Below are 26,394 nucleotides of genomic sequence, written 5' to 3'. Positions count from 1 at the left end.
TCTAGCTGCACGCATAGCCGTCCGCACTGAAACCCCCGATGGACCTCAACACCTCTGCCATGCAGCAACAATCTACAAAATATTTCGGTCTAGCTGGGCACGCATTGTTTCCTGCACTAGCAATCTACCTCAACAACCGACAGCACCCGCCCCCGTGCCTGACCTCTGGATTGCTTACTGGAGCCTAACCAGCCCTCCTAAGTCCTAATTCTGGCAGAATACACAGATGCATCTTAAACTAAACTCTTACAACTTCACATACGTGGACTCCAACCACAAAGCGCATTGAGGCCATACAAATGGGGAAATGGCGCTATATAAATGAGGACTACAATACAATACACCTTATGTTTCCCAAACCATAGTGGAAAATCTAGCATCACCTTTCTTAGTTAAAACGAAAAGAAAAGAAAAATACCTCAAAACGAGCAGTTGCAGTCTGGCCAACCTATCCAGCATCCTAAGGTATGGAGTAAAATCAGCCTCAGTTTTCCGAGAACACAATGTAAATTAGTGAGCAAACTTAAACCACCAAAGCTCAAGCTTTGCCTGGATCTGCACCACCTAGTTCACTTACTCATGGACTCCTTGCTCAATCCCCTTGCAGCTCTTTGCAACTCCTCATTGGAGAACGGTACCATCCCATCCGCTCTCAAAGCGGCCCTCATCACCACACACCTGAAGCTTTTGTCTCATTCCTGCAGAATCAACCAATGTGAGATGGGGCATGTTCATAGCCAATTCAGCACCCTTTTCATGTGGGATTGCACAAGGGTTCGCCCTCTCCCTGTGGATGTTCAATGTCTACTGCCGCCTCCTTACTGACATCATGGATCTCTTCAGCGTGGCTTTCAACATGACACCCAGTTGTTTCCATCTGGGTATGAGCACCTCCAACAAGGTGCCGAACAAGACACCCTGCCTATCTTTTATTCAGGCCTGGATTTCAATACCCACCAGCTTCTGAACCCCAGGAACAGAAATCTTTCATACTACCTCATTGACTGTCCCTCCATTGTGCTCTGCTTGGCTCCTTAGTTATTGGAAAAGTAAAGAACCTGACAGTAATCTTTGATCAGGAACTATATTACACATGACCAATCTCTTCATAATGAACCTGCTTAGAAAGAGCCTGCCTAGACTGGAAATTAGGTGAACCTAATCCATACTGTAATCCTGTCAAAATTGGGTTACTGCAAAAGTCTCCTAACAGTACTGCCCAAAAAAAGAGATTGCTTGACTTTAGGCTATTGAAAATAGAGCACCACACCACCATTTTGGCCTGACGAACCTGGACGCATGCAGGGCTTTGAAATTCCTTCACTAATTACCTTTGCAACTTTGCATCAACTTCAAAGCCGTCTGCATCATTGAGAGAGATCTGGGCGCAGGCCTCACCCAAGTCTATAGTCTGGTCAACAGATATAGGCCCTCAAGCTCCCTTCAGTCCAGCACATCAAACAAGTCAACACCAGCACGTACATGTAAACAGACTGGGCTGGAGAACCCTAACTGCCACAGGAACAATCCTATGGGATGCCCCAACAGCGGCATTAAGACTGGCACCGAGTCATGTGACTTTGAGGAAAAGACTCAAGTGTCTGCTCTTTGGAGACTTTCCCACTGCCCCAGGTCTCTAAAAGCACTTACCTCTTTAATGTATTATTGGTGGTGTTTGCGGACAAAATCAGCAATGTAATCAAGGTGGAAATCTGCTGTTCATCTGCACTGTGAAATTGCCAGTTTAATTGCTTCCTCCCTCACTACCTTTTCAATGCCTCCCCTACTACTTTTCCTTTAGTCTGCTATAGAAGTGCAATGCTTTATAAAGCACAAATGATGATATATGCACACTGATTAAATAAGTTCGGTGTTTGGAGACCTGTCAGCTGTGGGTTACATTTAACCACCCAGCAGAATTCCCCTCCATCATCAACCTGCAATTCAGCAGTACCAGCAGAATGGCTGTGTTGGCTCCTTTGAGCACCATTCCCTTGCAGCAAAACTGCATTTGAATGACAGGCTGTGTCAGGCAAAATCTGTGAAATCACCAAGAACTTTGCTCACAGCCATACAGAAAAATGCTTCACTTTTCAACAAAATATCACAGCTGAACTCTTCAACAAGAAGCCCTATTTCTCTGTGCTTATGGTGGTGTCAGTGGACCTTTGCATTGAACAGATTGCTGTGTATGAGAAATTGACTAGGGTTGCAATTGATGATTGGAATCCAGATGGAAGAGAAAACAGCATTGGAAGTGACAACAAAAGGAGAATTCACCATGTGTAAAAAGGGTTGCAAAACTGATGTCGGTTTAAAAGTTAATTGTTGAGTAAGGCCCTGTCCTTGCCTAGAAATGTAAGGAGGGTTTTTGTTTGAAAACATATATGGGATGTTTTATTTCAACAGAATTGCTTCTGAAAAAAAGAAGTAAATAAAGAAATGCGTTTACTGTGTTGAAGCCACAGAACAGGTTTCCTGCGCTGGCTTCAAAGGACATTTGCTTTCTGGGAACAGGATTTACCTTCCCCCAAAGGAAGCTATGAATAGACCAAGAGAAAGCATCTCGCACGCTCGTCAGACTTTGTGGCTGGGCTTTAGCCTGGTACAATACATTTCCGGGACACTTAGGTGTGATATTTCAAGTAGCCCCTCCCCTCAAATTAAACTGGAGAGCTTCAAAGACGAACTCCAAGGCAGCACTGGGCTAAGCTGACATTTGGTTGTGGCCTGGAAAGAAATTGCCATATTTGGAAGACAAAGGCCAGCTCATCTGGCTCAAAAGACTATTTTAATTAATAAACTTTAAGACTGTTATTTCTGCAACCGGACAATGCAGTAATGTGAAGGTTTTACAGTTTAAATGCAATTTTTGTGGCATTAAATTAAGACGTGATCGCTTTCACTAGCATGTGGGGGATGGAAATGGCAGAACATTGTATATTCTGAGGAAAGCGTATATGGTGCCACTTTGAAATTCAAGACTAACATGGTGTGTGATAATAGGTATACATATATAAAACAATAGACATTTAGGTATAATATTTCCCACTGAAAATGGCAAAAAATTATTAGAAGGACGAAACAAAGTCCTACAAACTTGGGAGTGGGAGTATTATGCTCTGTGTGGAATATGTAATTTGCCTATATGATTTACGAAAGCACCACAACTGTAAAAATGTGCAATGTATGTGTTTTTTTTGGCAAAATTAACTGTGGGAGGGCCTGGGCATAGTAAACCCACACCATACAACTGATGTCATATCTCTAAAGTCCAGCCAGCTGACAGGAAGGTGGTAACAATAAGCCCCGACCAATCCAGTTGTTTAGAGGCATGTCCAGCAAAGCCTGCGCCCATGGTAAATGAAGTGATGTCACCCACCTTTTTAAAAGGGGGAAGCTCACAGAGACAAAGGATACTCTTCTGAATTTTCCAGCTCCTGCATATCCAGACATTTCATATCCATCCTGCAAGATTCCAGATTAACATGCCAGGCCAGAGCATAGTTGATCCTATCCAGACAGAACCACCCTTCAGAAAACAAACCCCATAACAAAATCCCACTAACTCAGGGAGAAAGGTGTAAAAGCTGTGGTACCCTTTATGAGAGTATCCTGTGACCAAACCGGCTTTTTGCCCCAATACCTGCATGCCGCTGTGCCGTGACCAGACAGGCCCAGCTGTTTGCTGCTAGGAGAGTCCCGCCGTGGTGCCGCGACCAGATCCTTTGAGTCCAGAAACCCAGTTGGCTGTCCCAAATCCCAAAGTTAAGCGCTGATTGCGAGTATCTCTCCATCCCGTAGCAACACATAGCCTACCCTATCTTCATACCTTGTCTTTGTGCCACCTTCTAAGCAATCCCATCAATACCCAGATAACCTGTTCAAAACTGTCTGAGTTTTCTGTGCATCCTGTCCTTGATTCTCTAGTGTTAGCGCAATTCTTCCAGTCATTTCTGTCTTGTGCAAGTCCTTAGTCCTCTTTTTGATTAAACTAATTAATTCCCACATAAAGAGCCAGACGGCGCAAAGGGGTTACAATTGCAAAGTAACCTGTCACAGGCAGCGTCTCTTTTCTAGCCCTTAAAATAAAGTTTCTGTAAAACTTGTCCTTTCTTTTTTTAACCGATTTTCTCTTTAACTGCTTTTATTCTTAAAAACCAAATTTCCTTTTACATTGAAAGTCTCATCCAGTTATTCAGCTAGAGTCACTCTTTCACTTTCATACTATCCCTGTGATGTACATCTATCGCCCAGCCTAAAAACCGCATTCCGATTGTCTATTTTACCCGTTTTTCAAACCGTTTTGACATTGAAACCTGCAAAAAGAAGAAACTGCAATTTTCCAACGTGTGATTTGGCTGCACTGTTTTCATTTCAAAGTTGATTTTTGAACTGTATGCCCGTTGTTAGTGTCTTGCCTTGTAGTTGCTAGTGTTCCTATATCCCTGATACTATACACTATATACTGTTAGAACTCATATTTACCTCATTCATTTAACTGCGCATTAACTTAAATATTAAGTCATTTGAAGCGCTATTTATACAGTTGCAAAGGTTTTGAAATCCGATTTTGGATTTTAATTCTGGTTGCTGCCTCGTCCTTACTCCTTGCTGCTCCTTTCTATCCACTCAAAATTCGATTAATAGGGGTTTGAGGGAGCATTGCATGGGGAAATCTTAACTCGGGTGCTATCTACCTGAACAGTAAAATTGCTTGCATTCATCTGCCCTTTGGATATGTTATAGTAGAATGTCAACCAAGTGTATTTCCTCATTTAATTATCACCCCATTGTTGATTGCTGCCCAATATTAAAATGGTGTGATTTTCTTTGAACTTAAAATAAATAAATATTGTATTGCCACCCACTGGCATGGTTCATGGTCCATTTTGACCCGGGGTATTTGTAAAAGGGGGTGTGAGACTGGTTGGGTGCCAGCTCAATCCGAATTCTAGGAAATAAAGAAAAAGTATTTTAATTGTGCGCTACCTCCTAGGCTAAGGGCAAGAGTCCTGGTTTGGTGTGTGACGCCCTGATTAGAATCTTTAACACAGCAAAAAGAAAATTCATGAAGGGCAACTTCAGAACCTAAACTAGATTACACGATTGTGAATATGTACAAGTGCTTCCCATTCCTGTCTAACCTTTATTAATGTTTATACTCCATAAACCCCTTTCTGTTTTTCGGGGCCCTTTTGAGCTGTGATGAATCAGATGTGATTACCCCAGAAACTCTGACCTGGGACCCTTGTCATGTGGCCAGGGAAAGGCAGACGCTTCCTGATCCTGACCATGGGGGTGGTGTTCTGCAGAAGCATCACATGAGAGGGGAACCTGGTCAGGAAAATTGGGAAACTCTTTTAATAACAGAGACCCTAAGATCCTAATGGCTTACTGCAGAACTGAAATCTTAAATAGAAATCAGGACTACAAGTCCCTCAATGCCCGAAGTACTGGGACAAGGAAGAGGGACTCCGAGGTCCAAAACTGTAGAGCATAGTCAGGTGGTTCTAATGATCCACATCTGAGCAGGACTTTTGAAAATGTAAAGTCTCCTCAGTTGCAAGCCATTAGAACAATATGGAAAGGTATGCAGCAGTTGCAGTAGTGGGAAACGGAAGACGCTGCAGCCACCAATGTCAGAAGCAAATGCCAACTCTGAGAGGGTCTTGGTGTTTACAGGTCGAGATTGCAGAAGTCGTGCAGTGGGAAGCGCTGGTCTAAAAGGCTTTCTCCGTGGAGAGAAAAACTCTCATAATCATGCGTCCTGCTCTGGTGGCCAGTGAGCACCGGTGCACCTTAGGAGCAAGAGGAGCTCCTTTTCCAGGCAGCGTGAGCTGCGGGAAGTTGACTGAAGCCGTTGTTTAACCAGAAAGCAGAAGAAGCAGAATTGGAAACGGCAGCGGATCGAGTGGACGTGAATGAGGAACCCGGTCAGTTTACCGTTGCTAGGTAATCCCGGAAACGCTCCGTAGACGACCACTTGGTAATAGTGCAAATTTTGAATGCCGAACTCATGAAAGAGAAACATACTTACTTGATAAAGAGCAAGAGAGAAAAGGTTACAGTTACTATTGTCTAAGCCCCAAATGTTATCAGAGTAAAGAAAGAGCAATATTGAACCGAAGTATAAAACTAATTATTACCACCATTGCCAAAGTCAAGAGAGGGCAATACTGAAGAAAACTAATTGTAACCAATTTTGCCAGAATAAAGCAAGGGCAACAGTTGAGGAGGATATCAACAAGCATTGCCCAAGCCAAGAAGGTGCAAGTGTAAAAGACTTGCGGTTAACAGTTGTTTAATGTAGAATTGGGAAAACGAGAGTGGCAGGAGATAATCCCTCCTGGTAGACAGTGTCGAGGAGGAGAGAAGGATAACCTGAATTGCCTGTTGCAAATACAATAGTGGAACAAACGGCACCAACGTGTCTCATGTTTTCTCAGAAGTTGTGAATTTTGATGTTGATCAAAGTCGAAGACTTATCAAAGTGTTTTGAAGTAAACCACAGAGTATTTGCAGTAGCTAGGAGCTTTTTATCCTGGCAGGCAAGTATTCCAAGAAAGGGACCTTTTAGTGGCAGTAAAGCAGGTTAGTGGACCAAGAAGAAATCCTGTAGTACTACATTGTGGTTGAGGGTTGTTTAAAGAAGAAGACAACAACCACCAAAGTGTTTTGTGTATTGTTGTGGCATCATCCTGACAAACCTTTATTGTTGATACAGAAGAATCATGAAATGTTGAACATTTGCTGTAGTGGAATTATCCTGACAAAAATATTGTTGAGGATATAGAAGAATTGTGGATATATATCTTTTGTTTTGAAGAAGCAGAAACCATATTGAACTGGTATTTATATTTGAAGAGGTCAAGTTCTTTTAATCTCATTGAACTTTTGTGTTAAAAGTGCAAGTAAAAGACTTTTGGAAACAAGACTAACTTTATGATCTAAACTTGGTTACAAGAAGGAACTTTATTTTTTGAACATTTAATTGAAATACCTGTTTGAATCTGGGGAGGGGGACCTGCCCGGGTTACAAGGATATACAGATATTAGGCTCACGTTGAATATAACTGTTATTTCTGTCGTTTTTGAAATGCCATTGATTACCCTTATGTGTTTGATGTATGTATAAGTGTGAGTGACGGGTCCCTTTTTGGAGTGTTTCCTTTAGCTAGTTTGATAGGCAGGGAAATCGTCTTTAGGTTAGGGATAGTGAGGCGTTTGTCACACCCATTTGAGTTAATAAAAGGGCTAATTGTGAAAAACCTTTACCAAGTTGTCTGCCTCACATTTCAGACTCCTTATAACGCCCTGTTATAGTGAACAGGGTTAAGACACTGAAGTCTAGTCAAACTCTGCCTAGGTAGCTGGATGAGCAGTAAAGCCTAGACTCAGCAGGATGTGGCTGTGTTGAATTGTTCAATTAGATGCACACAGAGCACTCCAATAATTGAAGTTGGGCAGGAAGTATACATAATACATTTGTCTAGCCTTAACACACTTTGCAATGAACAAAATCGTGAATATCACTAAATCCACACTATGAAATATATTTTGATATTTTTTGAATTCATATTTTTCTTTTCCTTTTCTGTATATTTCTGATATTATGTGTAAAGATTTATACCGAAACACATTACATAAATAAACTATGCACATATACACATTCACCATGGGCGTGGGGCTCTTGCTAAAGAGCACCAACAATTTACGCTTAAGACAGTTAAACATAGTTCAGGTAAAAACACAAGTAAGCTGTATACAGTAAAGTAAATGAAGAAAAGCCAGTCTTGTAGAACCAGTTAGAAACGGGTAAGTATTGCAAGAAGGGTAGAAACATGATTCCATTCTAATAAAAGGCCCATAGCACTTAAAGCCTCCCATGCTAAAGAATGGGGCCTAGTGCCCTAACAGCCACACATCCCAAAGATAGCCCTTTGTCAGGATTATGGAGTCTTTTTAAAGTGGCAGGGCACGTTTTGGCAAAGTGTTCCAGGAATCCAAGAATGTATATAAGCAAAGTTCTTTAAGGGTCCCCTCCAAAACCCACCACTGTAGTGGAAGCCCAGGCTGGGTATCCTTGGTCAAACGTCCTCCATGGATCACAACCAGGAAAGGGAGAGGTAAGGTTGGGACTTTGCAATTGTTAAACCCTATGGTGGGAGGCTGGGGGTGACCGCAGCTATGCAGGCTTGACCTCTTTACTCCGATTTGGGGTGGACCTACCACTAGGATTCCTTCATTCGCTGGGCTCACTTAAAAGGGCCTTTTGCAGGTGGTCCAGGGACTGCAGGTGCAAAGGTCCCTTTCAGCATTGGTATTGGGTCCAGCTAGTCTGTGTTTCCGCGCTCTGGCAAGATGGTCCCAGTGACTGGGCAGCTGGACAACCCAGGCATGACAAGATGACCACAGCAATTCCCATGACATCAGAAGACCCCCAGGACACGAAGGTGGCTGCAGCGAAGATCATCACATCCAGCTGGTGGAAGGCAACCTTCTTGGCGGAGACAAAGAAGCTGGTCCTGCAAAGCCCGTCTTCATTCTGGAGAGCAGCATTTGCAGGGGCGACATGGGTGTGGTTCTTGTCGAACAAGCTGAGTCCGCGGAGTCCCAAGTCGAAACTTGGAACAACTACTGGTGCAGCCATGAGGTCCAGCAAGGAGCTGGTCAGTTCACAGGCTGGTCCCGGGACACTGCCAATGGCTTCCGAGGGCAGTATCCTCGATCAGGGGTCGATATGGCTTGTTCCAGGATGAAGCACTAGTGAAGGCCTTCGGGAGTTCAGATGGCTTTTCTTAGACTCTGCTGGAAGCAATTCTGTTTGGCTGAAATGACAATGTGCGAGTCTTAAGCAGGGTGCTCCTCTCCGAAGGAGTTTTGTCTCCAATGACGATCTAAAGAATGGCTGCAGGTGTCCTCCTTTTTATCCTGAATTCAAGCTGGAGTCGCCACCAAACACGCCAATGGAAAGGATCTGCATCATTCAAACTGGCAGGGGCTATCAAATCTTGGACAGTCTCCTGCCTTCACATCTGCCCAGAAAAGTATGCACACTGGCCAAGAGTTGGACTGGGACCAGACAGTCCCAGTCCACACTTCCAGCCACAAACACATTCCAAAACTTTTCCTGGAAAGGGACTTTCATTATATGATTCCATACCATTTGGCAGGAAGGAGGCCACGGGACAAGATGGCTAAATGATAAACAAAAAAGATGTGGCACAGCCACGGTAGAGCATATGGTACTCAAAATGGCGTAATGCAGTAAAATGCAAAAGTGCACGTGAAAAAATAAAACCCAAAGTATAATATTCACTGCCACCAGTGCGTCTGGAACACTTCATGCTAGCAGCAGAAATGTTACTAAAAACAAAAGAAAAGGGATACAAAGTACTACTGGCCCACTTCACTGATGTGTGCGGTTTGAAGACATAATTGAATTTTGTAATCGGGGGTGTGTCCTCCCTGCACCGAAAGCCAGGGACTGATCAGTGCACCCAAAATAGATGAGCAGGTAAGTAATGCAAAAAGGCTTTACTTGCCTCCAAAAGGGAGGTCAGTATACAATCAATATCTACAAGCTGTGCGGTTCCGTAGACTTCTATGGAGGGAGGTCAGGATACCATCAATATCTGAAAGGTGTGTGTGGTTCCGTAGACTTCTATGGAGGGAGGTCCGGAGACAATCAATATCAAGATGATAGCGCAACAGTCCGATGATTGCAGAGAGCAGATGGGGGAGAAGACAGGAAGGTAATCTTGGCATAATGTTGTTGTATACATATGTCGTCGTATACATAAGTTAATGTGATTACTGAGTGTTCAATGTTGCGTTAAAATTCATGCGTATACCAAAAAAGGCTGTGCATAACCAATGAGATGACATTTCTGAGATGAATAACATATATTATGCCATGCTCAAATATACTGAGAGTGCTCCTCAAGATAGATAGATGTTACCAAATTAAATATGAACCGGTGAAATTAATGGTTAGCCTATTAGAGTGAGAGAAAAAAACCTAGTGTGAGTGTTTCAATATATGCACTCACCAAAGGCTAATGGGGATAATGCCCTTTATGACCTGGTTTTGAGATATTGCAAATATGCAATTATGTGATTTCTTGGATACTACCTGCAAAATAGAAGAACTAGGTTGGAATACCTAAAAGAGTTTGATGATTGCTATGCAGTTAAGCATGGTAAACAATGTCAGGCAAGTGCCCCGGAGTGAATTGACCAAAGTAATGCTGGAGCGTACCTATTAGGTACTCCATAACATCCCCATGAAGGCAATGAAGTAGTATCTTAAATATGTTCCTTCAGATCTTTCAGATAGATGGATTAATTTGAGGTACCAATACCTATGAGGAATAAAATAATTGCAACTGTTCAGAATCAGGTATAGAGTAAGCTAAATGCAAATAGAGCGTATAATATTACAGGCTAAAAATTATGACTGACTCGTGAATAGTAGTCAAAAATGGTGTCCTTACCCAGAGTTAGCCTATATGATGGATAAAGCCCTTATGCTGCAGATGCGAGCGTTCACTCCGTCGCAGGATCGTGTACTGTTTAATCTGTAGGCACGCGGTAATGGCAGAGCGGCGCATGACGACACACGTCTCGTATCGCAATCGTGACATTGCAGGTAAACAAGGATCCGTATAGATTACGGAAATGGCCGCAGAAGGGTGAAGTATAAACTATTATACCCCAATAGAATGAAAGAATCCTTATTGATAATAGAATGAATCTATCAACCCCAAGTCTGCAGAGGATTAGTGATTAAACATCAGAAAAATAAAGTGAGAGTAGCTATGATTCAATGGGAGTTGTATGTATAATGGGAACTATGGTAAATAACAACAAATGAAAGTTTAGAGGCGCATAAGTATTTAGCACATGGACAGATGTCCACAATTAGCGAGGGGAACAGAGTGCAGGATAGCATGTTCATGGAGAATGTAGAGAACTAAATCAATTACAGTTTGTCCTATTCCTACTGTATGAAGGCGAGGGACCACTAAATGGTCTGAAGGGGTAGAATAATGTAGTCGCGTAGACAGATTTAGTGATAACATACCAATAGAAAGTGGCTATTCCTTGGGTATTTACAAGCAGATCTTGAATGACAAGAGAGACTTCTGAATTTCTACTCGGCGTGTTGATTCAGGTATATCTTAGCCATGTGCTTAATAGCTAGTAAGGTTTGATCATAGCAGTATATATATGTGCTGAAAAGGGCTAGTAAGTCAGGTCAGAAATCATGCAGTGGATACCCATAAATGCAGTATCTGAATAGAGAAATGAATCCAGTACTTCACTGAATCCATTTGTTTTTTCAAAAGCTGAGTAGTTTGTTGACGGAATCGATCTTCCAAGGGTGGATAGCTGCACGAGTAAAGCATTGATCTCTTAAAGCGTTTGTCTCTCACTTGAGGCGATTATGTGCTTCTCAAATATGAATAATGCAGAATAATTGATCCTTTGAAGGTCTATAAATCAAGATCTATTAAAAATGGAATAACACCTATTGAAGCTGGAATAGCCTGGCAAGAAGTGCTAGATAAGAACACACTTTTATTATTTTAATCTATATAATCCTAAATTACCTAGCTAACAGGTGGGAAATGCATGTTGGCATCTAGGTATGCCAGGCCAAACCAATGAGACCCAAGCAGCAGTTTTATTCATGAGATACCTCTAGGTCCCAGCAGAAACTTCCATGCCCAATGGCATGGCCATGGACTCTTGTGGGGGGCATAACAGAACTTCTTCTGGACCCTCTCTCTGCGACAATGGTGCCCTTCTGCCCAGTCTTTGCAAAAATGTGAGCCATCTGTCCAGTGGCCTCTAGCAGCCCATCCTTTTGAGGGAGTGATGGCATTACTTTTGAGGACAAGGTTGAGCTAGCGAATGTCTTAACTCGGCCTGGACAACCCATGATATTCGACGCAATAGCTGAAGGGCCAGACTGCTGCTCGATCACCTTAAGTGTCCTGTCCGCTAATTACAAAATGTCCACTAAACGCTCTCATCAGAGTCCACATCTTGTACACAACCCTTCATGTCTCTTTAGAAAGTAATGTTTTATCTTAACCTTCCACACAAAATGAGTTGACCACAAGATGCAAAGCAGGAACCAGAGCTGAAGGCAGAAGGTTACTCCTGAACTTCGTGTGATCTCTAGAAAAGGTTTAATAGTTGGTACAATAGATTCCTGGTTCTAAAAAACTGCAACTTCTCTTAAAGACAAAATGAGTTTGTGTACCTCCAACTGAGAAGTCCTAGTGTTGGTCTTCTGCCATTAAACCAATGGTGATTTTGTGCATCAATCAGAAGGGTTGTGTAGTGGATTCAGCCGCACAGAGCCTAAAATGTGCTCTTAAGACTGAAGAAGCAGACTCTCAGTGTCCAAGAGCCGGAAGGAATTCTATGCCACTAGGAGATTACCTAACAGTTTTCAGGGAAAGCTCTGATCCCAAGACTTGAACTGATAACTACAACCACATGATCAGGATTCGAAATTGAGGGGAACTGAGAGCTATTTGGCTCCTGATTGTAGCTTAAAAGAGCCTGGTTAGCTTGGCACCAACAGCTACCAGGAGCTTCTTTTGGGTCCCAGGTTCCCCATTGGTAGCTCCTGCTCATTGGTTAATGCTGGAAACCAGCAGCTGCATTTAGCTCCTGCTTACCTAATCTCAATTTCGATCCTTGCATGTTTGTAGTTCCCTCGAAGAGTTGATGGGAGAAATTACGTTTTTTGAAGCTGGAAGTTACAAGGCTTAACTAGTGTTGCTATTTGTTTCCTCTGGATTTGTTACCGTCAGCTAGGAGTCCTGGATGTATCAATTATAGGTGTAAAGATTATGCTAAAAACCAAGAAGGGGTTGACCAGAAGAGCGCCTATAAACTAGTGCTTGTGTTGAGTAACTACCTAAAGAATTGTCAGCCAAGCACCTGCTAATAATTCATAAACTCCCAGGAAAAGTTGTTACACTATGAAGCTTTTAGGTAAAGGTAAAGCTCAACCATAGGTTTTAAATAAGTCTGTTCATATGTACAATGTACATTGACTCTTGAGAAAATCTGAATCATTGGCTGTATGCTGGCAATCGAATAGCAAACCCAAGAAGAACGGAGAAAGATGAGGATGCCTTGGGCTATACCGTGTGAGACGGGGCTGAATTCACAGTGAATAAAAATGTAAGAGGAATGGAAGTGCAACTGGCCTCTTGGATCCGGAATCACTAGTTCAAGGACCTAAACACTTCTTTACCGCTTTGTACATAATGGGATATTATCATATTACTTCCTCAGGAGTGGCATATTTTGTATGAGCAGAACACCATCATGCATGACTACTCTTCTTTTGCTCTATCGCGCTCTCCAACAGCAGGAAATGGCAGAATCGGGGTCTTGCATGGGGAATTCCCCTCAGTACCCCAGGAGTTCTGTGCGGTACAATCTTCTTTGGTTGAAAGAAGGAGCTATCTGGGATATGAAAAATGCAGGCCCCCATTTTCTCTGTCTTGGTGTGCTTAGTGACTGGTTGAAAGCCATCTCCGACCACATCCTGCCATGCACAGGTGTTTTGTGCAGTGACGTCCACTGGGACATTTTCCCATCACGGCAATGCCTGTTGGGCAAATAATGGCATTTGTAAGGTGTTCACCAGGTGATCTTGGCTGGGGGAAGAATCTCATTTGCCCCATTGCCTCCAAAAGACCGGAAGCACTCCTAATGTTCTCCAAAAACAAAACCTTCTCACACAACAGACGCAGCCACAGGCCAAAGAGCCTCTACCCTTCTGATGATGCCCCCGCCCTCCGCCCCCTCCCCTCCCCTGACCTGGTGTTGAGGCAACTCTATAGCAGCAGATTAATAGATGTTAAGAAATGCATAGTTGATGCCTATGAGCAAGAATGTTCAACGGGGATACCAACAACTCAAAGTGTAAAGAAGGAGTTTAAATAAAGGGTTCAATGTGTTTTCTTCTTCGGGGACCTATTCCTCTCTCTCATCTAGAAAGCATCAATCCTCCTTTGTCCCCACTCCCCAATTAGCATGTACTGAATGTTGGTCCAAACTGTCTAGGCTCTAACTTATACTAAAGCAGAGGACCTAAAGGCGGTCCACATTTTCTAGCTGACCTCCCTCAGGGACTTCTAAACTGGTGCTACACTATCCAGTGGTTAGTAATCTAAAAAGTGAAATCCGGCAAGGAATTTGTTAATCTCCCTAATTACAAGCAAGAGGAACTGGGCCGAGGAAATCCCCTCCACCAAAAAAACGGAAGAGTCCACCAATGTGACAAAATGTTCCATTTATTGAAAGCCTTCGGTACGTGGATCAAGTAAATGGACAATAAGCGATTCTCCAACAATCTCATCGGCCTTGGACTCATCACAATCTTTTAAGGCCCTGTGATGTCACAAAATATAAGTTACGTTACCAAAAACCTAAGGGAACGCGAGATTGGTTAGTATAGTAAACTACATAATGGTTAGTATCCCTATTGGCTAGGCAATATCTGGTGGCTCCTCCTGTGATCACCTACTAAATGTTGCAAATAAATGTATGTTAGGTTAACGCGCTGTGATTGGGCATCACAACAAAGTGTGAGCTAGCGTGGAAGGTGGATAGGGATTGGTCAGCAAGGGTCTTCTCAACCGTGGCACTTTGGAAAGGTACCAGCCCATGAGTAACTACTCAAGGTGGTGGGAACAGCCACCAAGGTGCTGCCTGTACATAACCAGTTACCATTGCCAATCTTGTAGGCGTTGAGACAGAACACCAAGTCTTCATCCTTGTATTATTTTTATTTTATTCCTGCCCTCGGTTGGGTGGGAACAATGGTCTCCACCTGGCTCAAATGAATAGGCTCCGTCTTGTAGGTTTCAGGTCACGTGTGTGGATACCACAAACCTAATTTTCCTGCTTGCATTCTATGAGAATCTTCGGCTTTCACCCTTGCAGGTGTCCTATTTCTTCTGTTGACTTGAAACTTTCCCTCTGTGTCTTTGGCAAGGCTTTGCACAATATTTGCACTGACATCCTGCTCTGTGCGTCTCAGCAAAGACAACATATCAGGTCTCTTTGTATTCTCAGTCCTTTCCAGCATCTTCCGATCCATTTCAATGCGGATGTGACTTCCATCTTTGTTTTAATGGCTATTCATGTTAGTTGCATGTATGCGTCAGCAAGCAGTTCATGTGTATTCTTGTGCAGCTTGCAGTTACTGTACAGCGAAGGGGTATCTGTCCTCTAGCTAAGTGAGTCATAAAAATGTTCTTTGTTTCTAAGAGTAATGCGGCCTATGTTTCTGCGTAACTTTGTGTTGTGCAGGAATGCATGTGTGCTTCATGTCTAACGCATCTGTCGTAGTGTTGGTCGTGACGTCATCCGCTTTCTTTGTGCTTACAGTCAGTGGACTTGCTCCATCGATTGCAGCTCTCGCCAATGTAATCCGGATAAGGTCTGGCTGTCTGAGGGAATAACATTTCTCGCATATGCGATACATGTTGGGCAGGAGGGGGCCAGGAACAATGTGCACCACTCTTTTCTTTGATGTTGAGATGGGCCAGGGCTGGTGCAACGAGGGCCACATTTAGGTCTCCTTCTTCAATCCCCCTTCTGGTCGAGCAATCAACCACACTTCCTTGGATATTTTCCCTGTTTAGGCATGTTTTTGGAATCCATACTTTTGCAACTCTTCCCAGGTGACCTTCATACTTTGTGTTCGTCGAAACCCCTTGCCATATAGCGGCAGTCTCCATTGGGTTTGCACCATTCCAAACACCCCACATAGTTACGTGGATCTGGGGGATATGAGAATCTTGTTCCTGGAGCGAACAGAGGACATTGATTCAAATGAGAGTTTAGTACTTTGAAAGTCTGTGTGTCTCTGTCTACCTTTTGTCTCTACGTCCAGTAATATTTTCATCACAATATTCTTCTTTGTAGTCTTCTTGCACTGGTTTATTGTTACTCCGACACAGAAGGCCAGTAGTACTAGCACTAAGGCAGCTACCAGTACTTGTCAGCCCATTGGCCATCCATGATGGTATCCAGGAAAAGATGTAAACCAGCCAATCTTCATCTTCCCCTACTGGGCTTGTTATTTCCTCCATCTTGGCATGTAACGCTGATAATTGCATGATAGTTTCTGTGAGGGGCCATTCCCTCCATCGTGGGAGGGTATGTAGGCGCAGCAAGACTGGCAGGTCTTGGTGCTCACGCCTCCTCCTATAGCTGTGAGGAGATCTAAATTGTATCTATTCTGGGAGGTCATGAGTATGACCGCTCTCAGTTCTTCTTTGATGGTGTTGAACCCCTTAACCCTCAAATTGATTGTCTGGAACAGTTTCCATTGTGTTATTTGGAGCCCTTTTCCATTTGTGTTGGCCTGGACCCCTGGAACAATTGAAGAAAAATACATTTCTGTTCTGCTGAACGGCCTGTGCTCTGGTGGTGTTGCATCAAGCACTTCTTCCATTTTGGATGAGTTGCCGTTTCCTCGTTTTACCCTTGTCAGCTCTACAGATCGTTTCTTCCTTTGATGTGCATTCTTTTTTGGAAACCCGTCCAATTATGTCTTTCTGAGGTACTACTAAAGGTGATAGCTGTACTAAAGAGCATATCCCTCCCCAGTTTAGCAGTCATTGTATGTAGGCTTTGGACAACACAGGCCCAGTAGTGTTCCATTATTATTGCATTGCTGACCTTCATACCCGGTATCTTCGATTTTGGTTTGCATCCTTTTTTTCTCCCCAACCTTTACTGAACCATCATTCTGGAAACACTGGTAAGTATTCTAGAGTGGTTTGATTGGCGTAGTAACTGCTTCATTCTTGACCCACGTGAGCAGCTTGGCGCTCACCACCCATTCCTTGAGGCAGTCATTGTTTTCCTTCTGGACCACTTCTTCTGGAACCGTTAGAAGTGCCTGTAATTTATTGCACCCCATCATCCCTTCGTCCCCGATGAAAACCTGTCCATACACCAACAGTTTAGGTCTCTCCCAGCAATCTGGCAGTCCCCCTATTTCCTTCTTCCCTGTTTTTGGGCAATGCAATTCATTTTGGGTTACTGCTCTTGCTTCCCCTTTATTCGGGCCGTCCAGTATATACTGTATCATCTTGTGTAAACTCCAATAATCATCTATCATTGCTTGAGTCTTGATGTAGCTATCTTCATATGGGAACGTTTTCTGTGACATCCATCGCAGTGTGGCCCATTTTCCTTGAAATTGGCCTCTTGTAGTGCAGAGTGCTAAGTGCATAAGGCATTCGGCTCTGGCTGCTGTAACCTTTGTGGGTATAAGTGTTTTGGAGGAACCCATGGCATAGGGGATGAGAGAACACACATTGCAGCTTTCCTTTGTGGTTTCTGTCACCTCCTTTGTCGTTTGCTGGTACCACGTTATTGGTGATGTGGGTCGAATCAGCTTAATAGGTATTTACATGCTCAAATCAGTATTCACGCTTCTGTTAAGTTTTACTTGGGAATAGGGTTTGTTAGCATGCTCTTCAAAGTGTGTGTAGTACATTGCAGCCTCTTGTAGAGCGAGGAGTGTAAAGAGGTAGAGACAGCAGAATGCAAGACATTCAGTACAATAACTCTGGCTGCAGTAACCATGTTTTGCATGCGGGTATGCTCTTGACGTTGTCCACGAATTCGAAACAACCTCTTACCAAAACTTAGAATCCTGGACGTCTTCATTGGGAAAACAATCTCTTCTGCGATAGTACTGTGCTAATGCAGCAATAGGAAGGTATTCAAATATAAACCGTACTTTCGTATTACCAAGCAATGCAACAACAGGCATGTGATTTCTTGTAGAATTGGCTAATTGTGTACAACAAAAAACAGGAACGCATAAATGAAAATGTTGTCCATTATCATTGGCCCCGAGTTACTACGAGTTCATAAAGGTGCTTTTCTTCAATAGTGCAGGTGTAAAATTCCTTCACAAAACATGTAGGGTGTATCTATACTGTAAGAAAAGACAATGTGCCTACTCTAGCTCTCTGTGTGCTCTTGTCTAGCTCTGGTCTTTGAACGTGTTTGAATCTGTCGCTGTTCCTCTTCTTCTTCTGCATGCATTGGATGGTCTGTGTGTTGGGCCGTGGGGGTGGGAGGGAGAGGTCTCACCTTGGTAGGGCTTGACATCTCCCAGGTAATTCCAGTACTTGTCCCCTACTAATTTGACGGCCCTGCCATTTTGTCATTTGCTTGCTCTATATGAAGGGGCCATCAAAGTGCTGCCCCTAGCAAAATTCCTTAGAAGCACTCTGTCTCCTGGATAAAGAAGTGGTGGCTTGAGCAGTTCAGATTGTTCTAATTTTGCATTGTCTTCATCATTCTTCAACCTCCCCAGCCGGGTTTTCAGCTGTTGAGAGCTAAAAGAGGGCACTAGCCATCATTGAAGCAAGATATTCATGCGTTTCGTCACCAAGAACAGTGGCAACAATTTGGGTGTCCATCAGCGCTCTATTGGGCGGCACATGCATCATCCTGTCACCACCTCATGAGGGGTTAAATGGTGGTCAGATGCAGGTTGATTGCGCAATGGAGCGATCCCTTTTTCAGTGTCATTTTTATCTTTGCAATTTTTTCTTTGAGCAAGCCATTCACAAATCCCATTCACTTGCGGGTGATTAGCTCAGGAAAACCTATGCTTAATCCCCTGCAGACTGTGATATGCTCAAATGATTAGTTTACAAAGTGAGGTCCATTATCTGATCATAGCACCCTGTCCCCCCCCCCCCTCCCAACCCCACCTTGGAAGCAACTCTTTGATGAGGAATATTGCTGCACATAGGGCATCGGGGTGAGCATGGACCAGCTTCGATCCAGCGAGAAAATGGGCACACTACTACAAGCATGTACCTGTAGCCATTGCAATTTTGAATCGTATCCACGTAATCTATGTGGAGATCTTGAAAGGGCCCATTGGGGTGGGTATTGCTCTTTGCACCACCCCCAACGTGTGACCCACTTTGAATTTCTGTGGTGTCGAACTTGTTTATTTTGATAAAATTACTTCTGCGGCTTTGTTGCCATGGGAAATTGCGTCTCCTCCCCTTGTGTGGGCTTGGCATTTCACCACCGCTATGCCTGATGGGAGTTGCAGCGCATCTGTGAGTCTGGCCAATAAGGGCGCTTGCTGTACAGGTGTGCCGCCAGCCCATCCTTTTCCAGCATGACAGTCCTGCGTGTATTATTGATGTCACAAAGGCAGAGTCAGAGTACACTGTGCTCTCCCCGTCCTCATGCGCTTCCAATGCCATTATAAGAGCTATCAATTCTGCTGCTTGTGCTGAAAAATGTGGGGGTAATCTTGTGCTTGCCACTACTTCAACTATCCCGCACGACTTTAACTTTACAACTGCCGTCCCAGTATGTCTCTCTCCTGTCATCTGTTCAATAGTTGAGGACCCATCAATAAAGAGTTCTTCCCCTCCCCCAAGGGCATTTTCCCTTGCCCTAGGGATGTCATAATGTTCTGTGTACGTGGTACAGTCGTATACATAATCACCTTCTACCGGTTCTGCTATGAATGTCGCTGGGTTCACTATTTTACAACTCACTATTTTAATTGCCGAATTCAAAGTAATCACCTCATAGCCAGACGCTTTCTGTTTAGTCAATGTGCTCTTGGGTTTTTTAAAAATGACAAAGGGGGCATGCTCCATGTATAACGTGGTGCTACAGCCCATCGTGACATTTACTGATTTCTCTACTGCAAAGGTAGCAGCAGTCCGTGCTTGTTCATAAGGATAATAACATCTCATTACTGGCTCTAAATACCCACTATAGTAAGCAATTGGTTTGTGCCCTAGCGTCTTTTTGTGTGGGCACTGCCATCATCACCACTCCGTTGAAGTGTGAGAACAGATAGAATTCTGCGCTGTAGCCTGGAATCACTAATGCTGGGCTGTGCATACTGCCCCTTTCAGTTCTTCGAATGCTTCTGATATCTCCCCTCTCCATGTCAATTTACCCTCCCCCTCTGATCCTCCATGAGCCCACTTAAGTGGTTTAGTGTATGTGCTGTAGTCAAACACCAGGCCGTGCAATAATTAATGAGACCTAAAAATTGCTGCATTTCCCTGCGTCTTTTTGACCGCGCTGTTCTGAAAATTGTCTCTGATCTTTCAGGGGTTACCTACTTGCCTTCCTGCGATATTAGCTGTCCAATATATAAAACCTCGTTCTGGCAATATTTTAGCTTCACCTTGTTCACCTTATAACCCTTTTCTGCTAGCACTGTCCTCAACTCTACTGAGTCTTTCTGACACTGCTCTTCTGACATTCTGCATATCAAAATGTTGTCTATGTACTGAATGACCCTGCTGTTCAACTGTATATTCCCTAAGTACATTTGGATTACCCTATTGGATATTGGGGACTCGCAATACCCTTGACAAAGTCTCGTATGTTTCCACTTTTTATTTCTATATAGAAATGAAGTTGGAGCCTGTGACTCTTCGTTAAGTGAGATCTAGAAGAAAGCATTCTTCAAATCGATCACTGTGAAATGAGTAGCTTCCAGCGGAATGCTACACAGTATTGTCGCTGAATTGGGAAGTAAAGGGAAGTCTGCTTCAACAATGTTGTTCAGAAGGCGCAAATCCTGACTAAAATACCACAATTCCCCTGTCACCTCTTTCAACAGTTACACAGCTGTGTTAAACTGTGATTCTGGTCTCATCAAGATTCCTTGCTGCACTAGCGCAGACATTGTCTCAAAAAATCCTTTGCCTATCTTCCTAGATAAAGGGTATTGTTTTGCCTTGGGTAGAATCACACCTGTCTTGAGCTTGATTTTGACAGCTCCCACCCCTTTCAACAGGCCAGTGTCATACGGGCTGTTGGTCCATAGTACCTGTGCTAGGTGTTCTCAAGAAATGCCGCTGGCACCTTTTTCATTAGGGCCATTCTCTGTGGGACTTCCCTGTAATGAATGCTCACCCAATAAGTAACACTCATAAAAACACTGTCAAGATCTGAATAGTCGCCCCCAAACTTTCTTCGTCTGTCAAGTCAGTCAGTCTATGCCCCTTTCCTACCGCGATTACTGCTCTCCACGCTTGTTCTGTCATCAGTCCCGTGTAGTACTATTCTTTCATCTCTCACTATAACTGTCTCTAATTCCAGTGGGAACAACCGTCTTCCTTCCTCATCTAGGGGAATCTTCGGTCTAAACAAAAACTTGTTGGGCAAGCAAAGCAGTTTGTCCTAAATCCCTGGGAGTCGTGCTAATAAAACTCCACCTGCAACTGGAATAACTTGGGATTTAGAGGCACCGCCCCTCTGTACGGTCTGACCGCAAAATGCATGAATACATTCTCGTGCGTTCATGTAGTGAATCCCTGGAGTGGAACACACTATCCCTTGCTCAGTGATCGAGGTGGTCATATTAAGCTTGCTCATTATGTCCCTTCCCATTATGTTAACTGGTGTCTGTCAGGAATATAACCGTGGCATGGTAAGTTCATGCTCCCCCACAGAAATTGCCAGTTTTTCAGTAAAAGGAACCAAATCCGAGCCCCAGAGAATACTTGTGCATTCATGGCAATGCCTGATGCAGGGTACCACGTCTTGTCACCTATGGTTACCGCCCCACACATGGTTGCATGTTCGGGTCGGGTGTAACAGATGGGATTTAACACATCAACTCAGTCTGTAGGCTATCCTATTGTAGATATTAAGTCTTCCCTGTCACAGTGAAAGGGTTCCCCCCTACTACAGTCTCTCTCCCTAGTCACTGTACGCAAGTCTGCATTGTGGTATCTGCATGTCTCGTGGTTACAGCATTCTGCAGCACTGGTGCTTGCAGTGGCTGCATGTACTCATGTGTCTGCGATGTACACGTCATGGGCTGTTGTGACTGTACTGGTGTATGTTGTGCTGGCGCCATTTGCGGTTCATGTGTCTGCGTGTGATCTTGGGCATAAAAGGCTGCTCGGCATAGTATGTCGGTTGATATGTTGCCCCCCCATTCTGCTGCATTCCCCCTCTGCTATTACATACTACGATATGTGCCCTATCTTTCCACACGTCCAACATTGTGTTGGACCTCCCATGTGTGTAGAGTGAACTACGTTAAACCCATCCCCACCTTGCTGCACTGGGTACCCGGCTCCTCTCCCTTTCCCTATGGCCAATAGTTAGCTTCACCTCTTACTGCAAAGTTTTCCCCTGCCATCTGCTGCTGGTTCTGTGGGGTCTGAGTAGCCACTCTCTCTCTGCTCGTCAACATGGCCCCTTCCATTGTATACTTTGACAGCTTTTTCTGAACTAACTTCGCTTCTTCCTCTTTTATTTCGTCGCGCTTCTTTCTCACATTTTCCTGCATTAGCCAACAATAGTGTAGTCAACTGAATTTCTGGCCGTGGCTTTGCCTCCATCCCCACTAATTTCTTTAATTGCCTCTGTACCTGCTCTGGTAGCCCATGGCTTAGTATGTGGCAAAATAAACCCACTGGTTTATCCCACGGTTCCTGCGTCTCAAGACACCAAGGTTCCTGTATCTCCTGAATATTTTGAAGTGGGTCTTCGTCCTCAAGCATTTTGCATGCTATAATTGCGCTTATGTCAGATATAGTTTGGATACTGTACCTTCAGAGCCTGCCATACTGCTGTTCTGCAGTTATTGAAAGGCGCCCCATTGTGCGCAGTGTTCTGCACAGTCACTGCAGGATACCCTGCCCCTTTCCAAATATCAGCTACCTCCCGAAGAATGGCAGAGAGTAAGCTCTTCGTGTTGCCCACTGCCAGTGTCACCTTTGCCGTCAGTCTTTATAGTTCATGAATCCATTTCCTGCTCCTGCAGTCAACAACGACAACTTGCATGTCAAATTATCTTTGTCCATCTGTTGCCACGGTATATATTGTTATGTTACTTTGCATTTATATAGCACTTTATGTACCATTGGTATGGTCTGAAGGCGCTGGTAGGTTGAATGCCCTTGGGAACTGACGTTCAAGTCAGTAGAGAGAGTCAAAGGTGCGTGTGAGCACCGGATATGTGTGCAGCTGATGTGGCATTCGTGTAATAGCTGCTTCTTAGCGGTAGGTGTGATGGTTGAGATATCAAGAGTATGTGTTAGTTCTGGCAGGATTTATCCAGACCGATTGTGGCTGCATTAGGCCTGAGGAGAACGCCTGGATGGGGGGGGGTGTAACCAGCAGTGTTTAGTTAGAGTGATATGGGGAGTATGAGGCGGATGTTGGTATGAGAACAGCTATATCGAATGGTGTCATAGTATCTCTGTGTTCTAGTTGAATGGTGGTGTAAAGAAGAGAGTAAGCGTGGTGATGTGATATGATGGGTTACATGCTCTTTCAAATGTTCCATGCATTCCATGTAAGTCACGCAGTTCTATGTGCTCCGCTCCGCGCACTCCAGTCTGCTCCGCGCACTCCAGTCTGCTCAACACACTTGAATCCATTCCATACGTTCAAATCTGTTCCATGTCCTCCGATTAGTTGCGTGCATTTTTAAGTTGTTTTATGCACTCCATCCACGTATTTCACCCGTACCATCCACATACTTCCCTGTACCTTTGTGGTCATTCTCCGACCTTTTCTAGCAGTGAGAACTGCACCAGTCCCACACATATTTCCCTACATCTTTCGTAGTTGTAAATGCTTGTCTTTCTAGTTCTCTTTCGTCCCGATAATGCTCTCAACCGATGCGTGTATGGAGTAAGTTTGTCTGCGCTCTGCGATTTGCCTTTGGGAAACTCAAGGTTTCCCTCGGGTTCTGACTTCCCCCGGGTTCTGGCTTCCCCCTTTCGGTATCTTCCGCTCCGTTCCACACAATGTCTCCCCGCTCTGGGCTTACTTCCCTGGAGGGGCAACGTGGCTTTCTCCCTTAGTCATCACTCTCCTCTAAGTCCTCATATGACCACATTGTACCCAAGTTGTCATCACTGTCTTCACCCCCTTCCTTTTAAAAATGAAGGCCGCCTCAACATGCGTTTACCCTGTCTCCTCATCGTTCTGTTCAGTGAGTCGCTCTACACCCTCAATGGAGACACCCCGCTACACTCCTGCTTGCCTTAGGGGCAGAAGCGCTATCCCTCCTGCTTCTATACAAGATCCCTATTCTACTCCGTATTTCCACTTCCTCCTCATCCTGTAAAAGTGTGTGCTCTGTCATTATGTCCTCTTCCTTCATGAGGTGTCTCTCTAGCTCTCTCTCTCGTTCCTGCCTCTTGTCTCTCTCTTCTTACTCCCTATGTCGACGTTCCTTAACACGGCTTTCCATCTCCATTTTCCTCTTCTCCCCCTTCAATTGCTACTGCCTCTCCTTTTCTTCCTCAACCTTTCTCATTGCCGCCTTCTGTATTTTTGTCTTTTTCACCCTTTCCTCTCTCTCCTTCACTTCTACCCTCTCTGCCTCCTTTCTCAACTGTTCCTTCCTCTTTCTCTTCCGCCATTACCTCTGCCCATTCTCTGTCATCTTCCTTTCTCCTTTTTGTTGCTTAGCTTCCTCCTCAATATTTCTAGGCTCTGCTACACTCCTTCCGTCTAGTTTGAGCAATATATGTCCTCCCACCAACTTATTCGGCGGAACTGTCTCATTGTCCCTTATGCGTCCCAGAGCCATCTGCTGCCCCTGTCAATTTTGCTTGCAGATGGCTACGCTCCTTGCGTTTATCAATCATAGTCCCCGTGTTCTTATTCGCCAGTTTAGCGCCACTAAGTGCATCATGCTACTATACGCAGGTGGTGCATAAACGGGATTAGTGTACCCTGCCGCTGCTTTTAAGTACTTCAAGGGGTAAAATCAATTCCATGCACTTAGTCCGATCCATGCATTCCATCCGTTCCACCCCACTAGATCCGTTCCACCCCACTTGATCCGTTCCACCCCACTTGATCCGTTCCACCCCACTTGATCCGTTCAACACACATTTCGTCCTTTCTGCGCACTTCGTCCTTTCTGCCTCTTTGTTCTTTCCAGACACTTCATCCTTCTCTGGGTTTCACCCTTACAGGGTCCCTATTCACTTCCTCGTGCCTCCCTTCGTTGTTACTGTGCGGCAAGTTCGGCAGCCCCTTCCCGTATAGCCTCTGTGTGGCACAGTTGTGCCGTATTCCCCTCCTTCCTGCTTTTCTCCACGTTGTCCGTCTTGACAGCTCGTAGACGTGCAAACTTTCCCGGCTTCATTTCTGTTTTAGCTGCGACCTCCGACTGAGGTTTTATCTGCTGCCTGAGCTCGTCACCATCCCACTCCGTGACCTTTTCATCATTCAGTTCACAGTGAAATTTAATCCTTTTATGTGTCAACACTTATTAGTGTTTCTAGGTCCACGAAGGAATACAGCGTGTTCAGATAGGTTTCAATCACACGGTTTAGTGGGTCCATCTTCAGGACGTTTTTATTTTCTTGTACACTCAATCATGTAACAAACAATGTTGTGTCACATCCATCTTTTATTGGAGCAAAGCAACTGTAAAAAACCAAAATGCAACGTTGGTTACTAAAAGCTCATTTAAAATAGCAATCCCTGTCTCGTACGTAGTAGGTCTGTCACTAACCTTTAATTTCTTGAGTGGAATGTGGGGAGCCCTTTCTAGGTGCAGTCTCTGCGTAGTGGGCCGGTAAGTGAGTTGAGTTACACACTCTTGAATGCACCAAAAAGAATAGATATTTTTGGCTATTGTTTGTATTATTTTGAACATATTTTCACCATTTTCATTCTGGTAATATAATTTCGAGGGGATTGGGTCCTCCGACGTATTCCATATCTATGACAGTAATCACCAAAGCTGTGCTGCTTTGGAAATTCTTTCTGCGTCCTGCGTTGATGGCGTTGATGACGTCGATACGCTGTCTTTGAGGGCCTCCGTCGAGCCGACGTCACCGGATGTTATAAGTAGGATGCATGACGCCCGTAGCCTCAGTTCCGTTTTTTTCTGCAAACGTGTTCGCTTCGGGGATCTCGGCTCACCTCGGTTCTTCCGAGTTCTGTTCTTTTGGTTCTTCGAACCTGTTAGTTGTGAAGATTTCCATGATGTCTTTGTCTTCTTCCACCCCGCGCCCAGGTTTTAAGAAGTGTCGGGACTGCGGGTCCAAGATGTCATTGACATAGTTGCAGGACCACGACACGGATGACTGTGTAGACTGCCAGTCGCTTACATCGAAGGCCTTGCGGGAGCGTAAGAAGAAGCTTTCTGTAGGTAAGGTGGCCAACCCCCAGAAGTAGAGATTCACTGGGCTTTCGACTGACGATTCAAGGGGTGAGACTCTGCATTGTCGGAGTAAGTCCAGGGGGTCTCTGTCCAGGAGTAGGTCCCGCCATTCCTCTGCCTCTTCGTGGCACTCACGTAAGCGCCGGCATCGGTCGCCTTCCCCGTCCTCGTCC

At 44.3% G+C, this 26,394-nt stretch overlaps 1 protein-coding gene across 8 annotated transcripts in view; it reads left to right on the top strand.

Moving 5' to 3' along the window:
• Positions 1-26,394, top strand: part of ATE1 (arginyltransferase 1) — a 781,290-nt gene that overhangs the window by 440,888 nt on the left and 314,008 nt on the right. The gene's annotated exons all lie outside the window — the stretch shown is intronic.

This window comes from Ambystoma mexicanum, chromosome 8, assembly GCF_040938575.1.
Source record: "Ambystoma mexicanum isolate Mex_15411 chromosome 8, UKY_AmexF1_1, whole genome shotgun sequence".
In the NCBI taxonomy this organism is placed as follows: domain Eukaryota; kingdom Metazoa; phylum Chordata; class Amphibia; order Caudata; family Ambystomatidae; genus Ambystoma; species Ambystoma mexicanum.
Note: the sequence above shows the minus strand (reverse complement) of the source record. Positions and strands in the feature narration are given on the sequence as shown.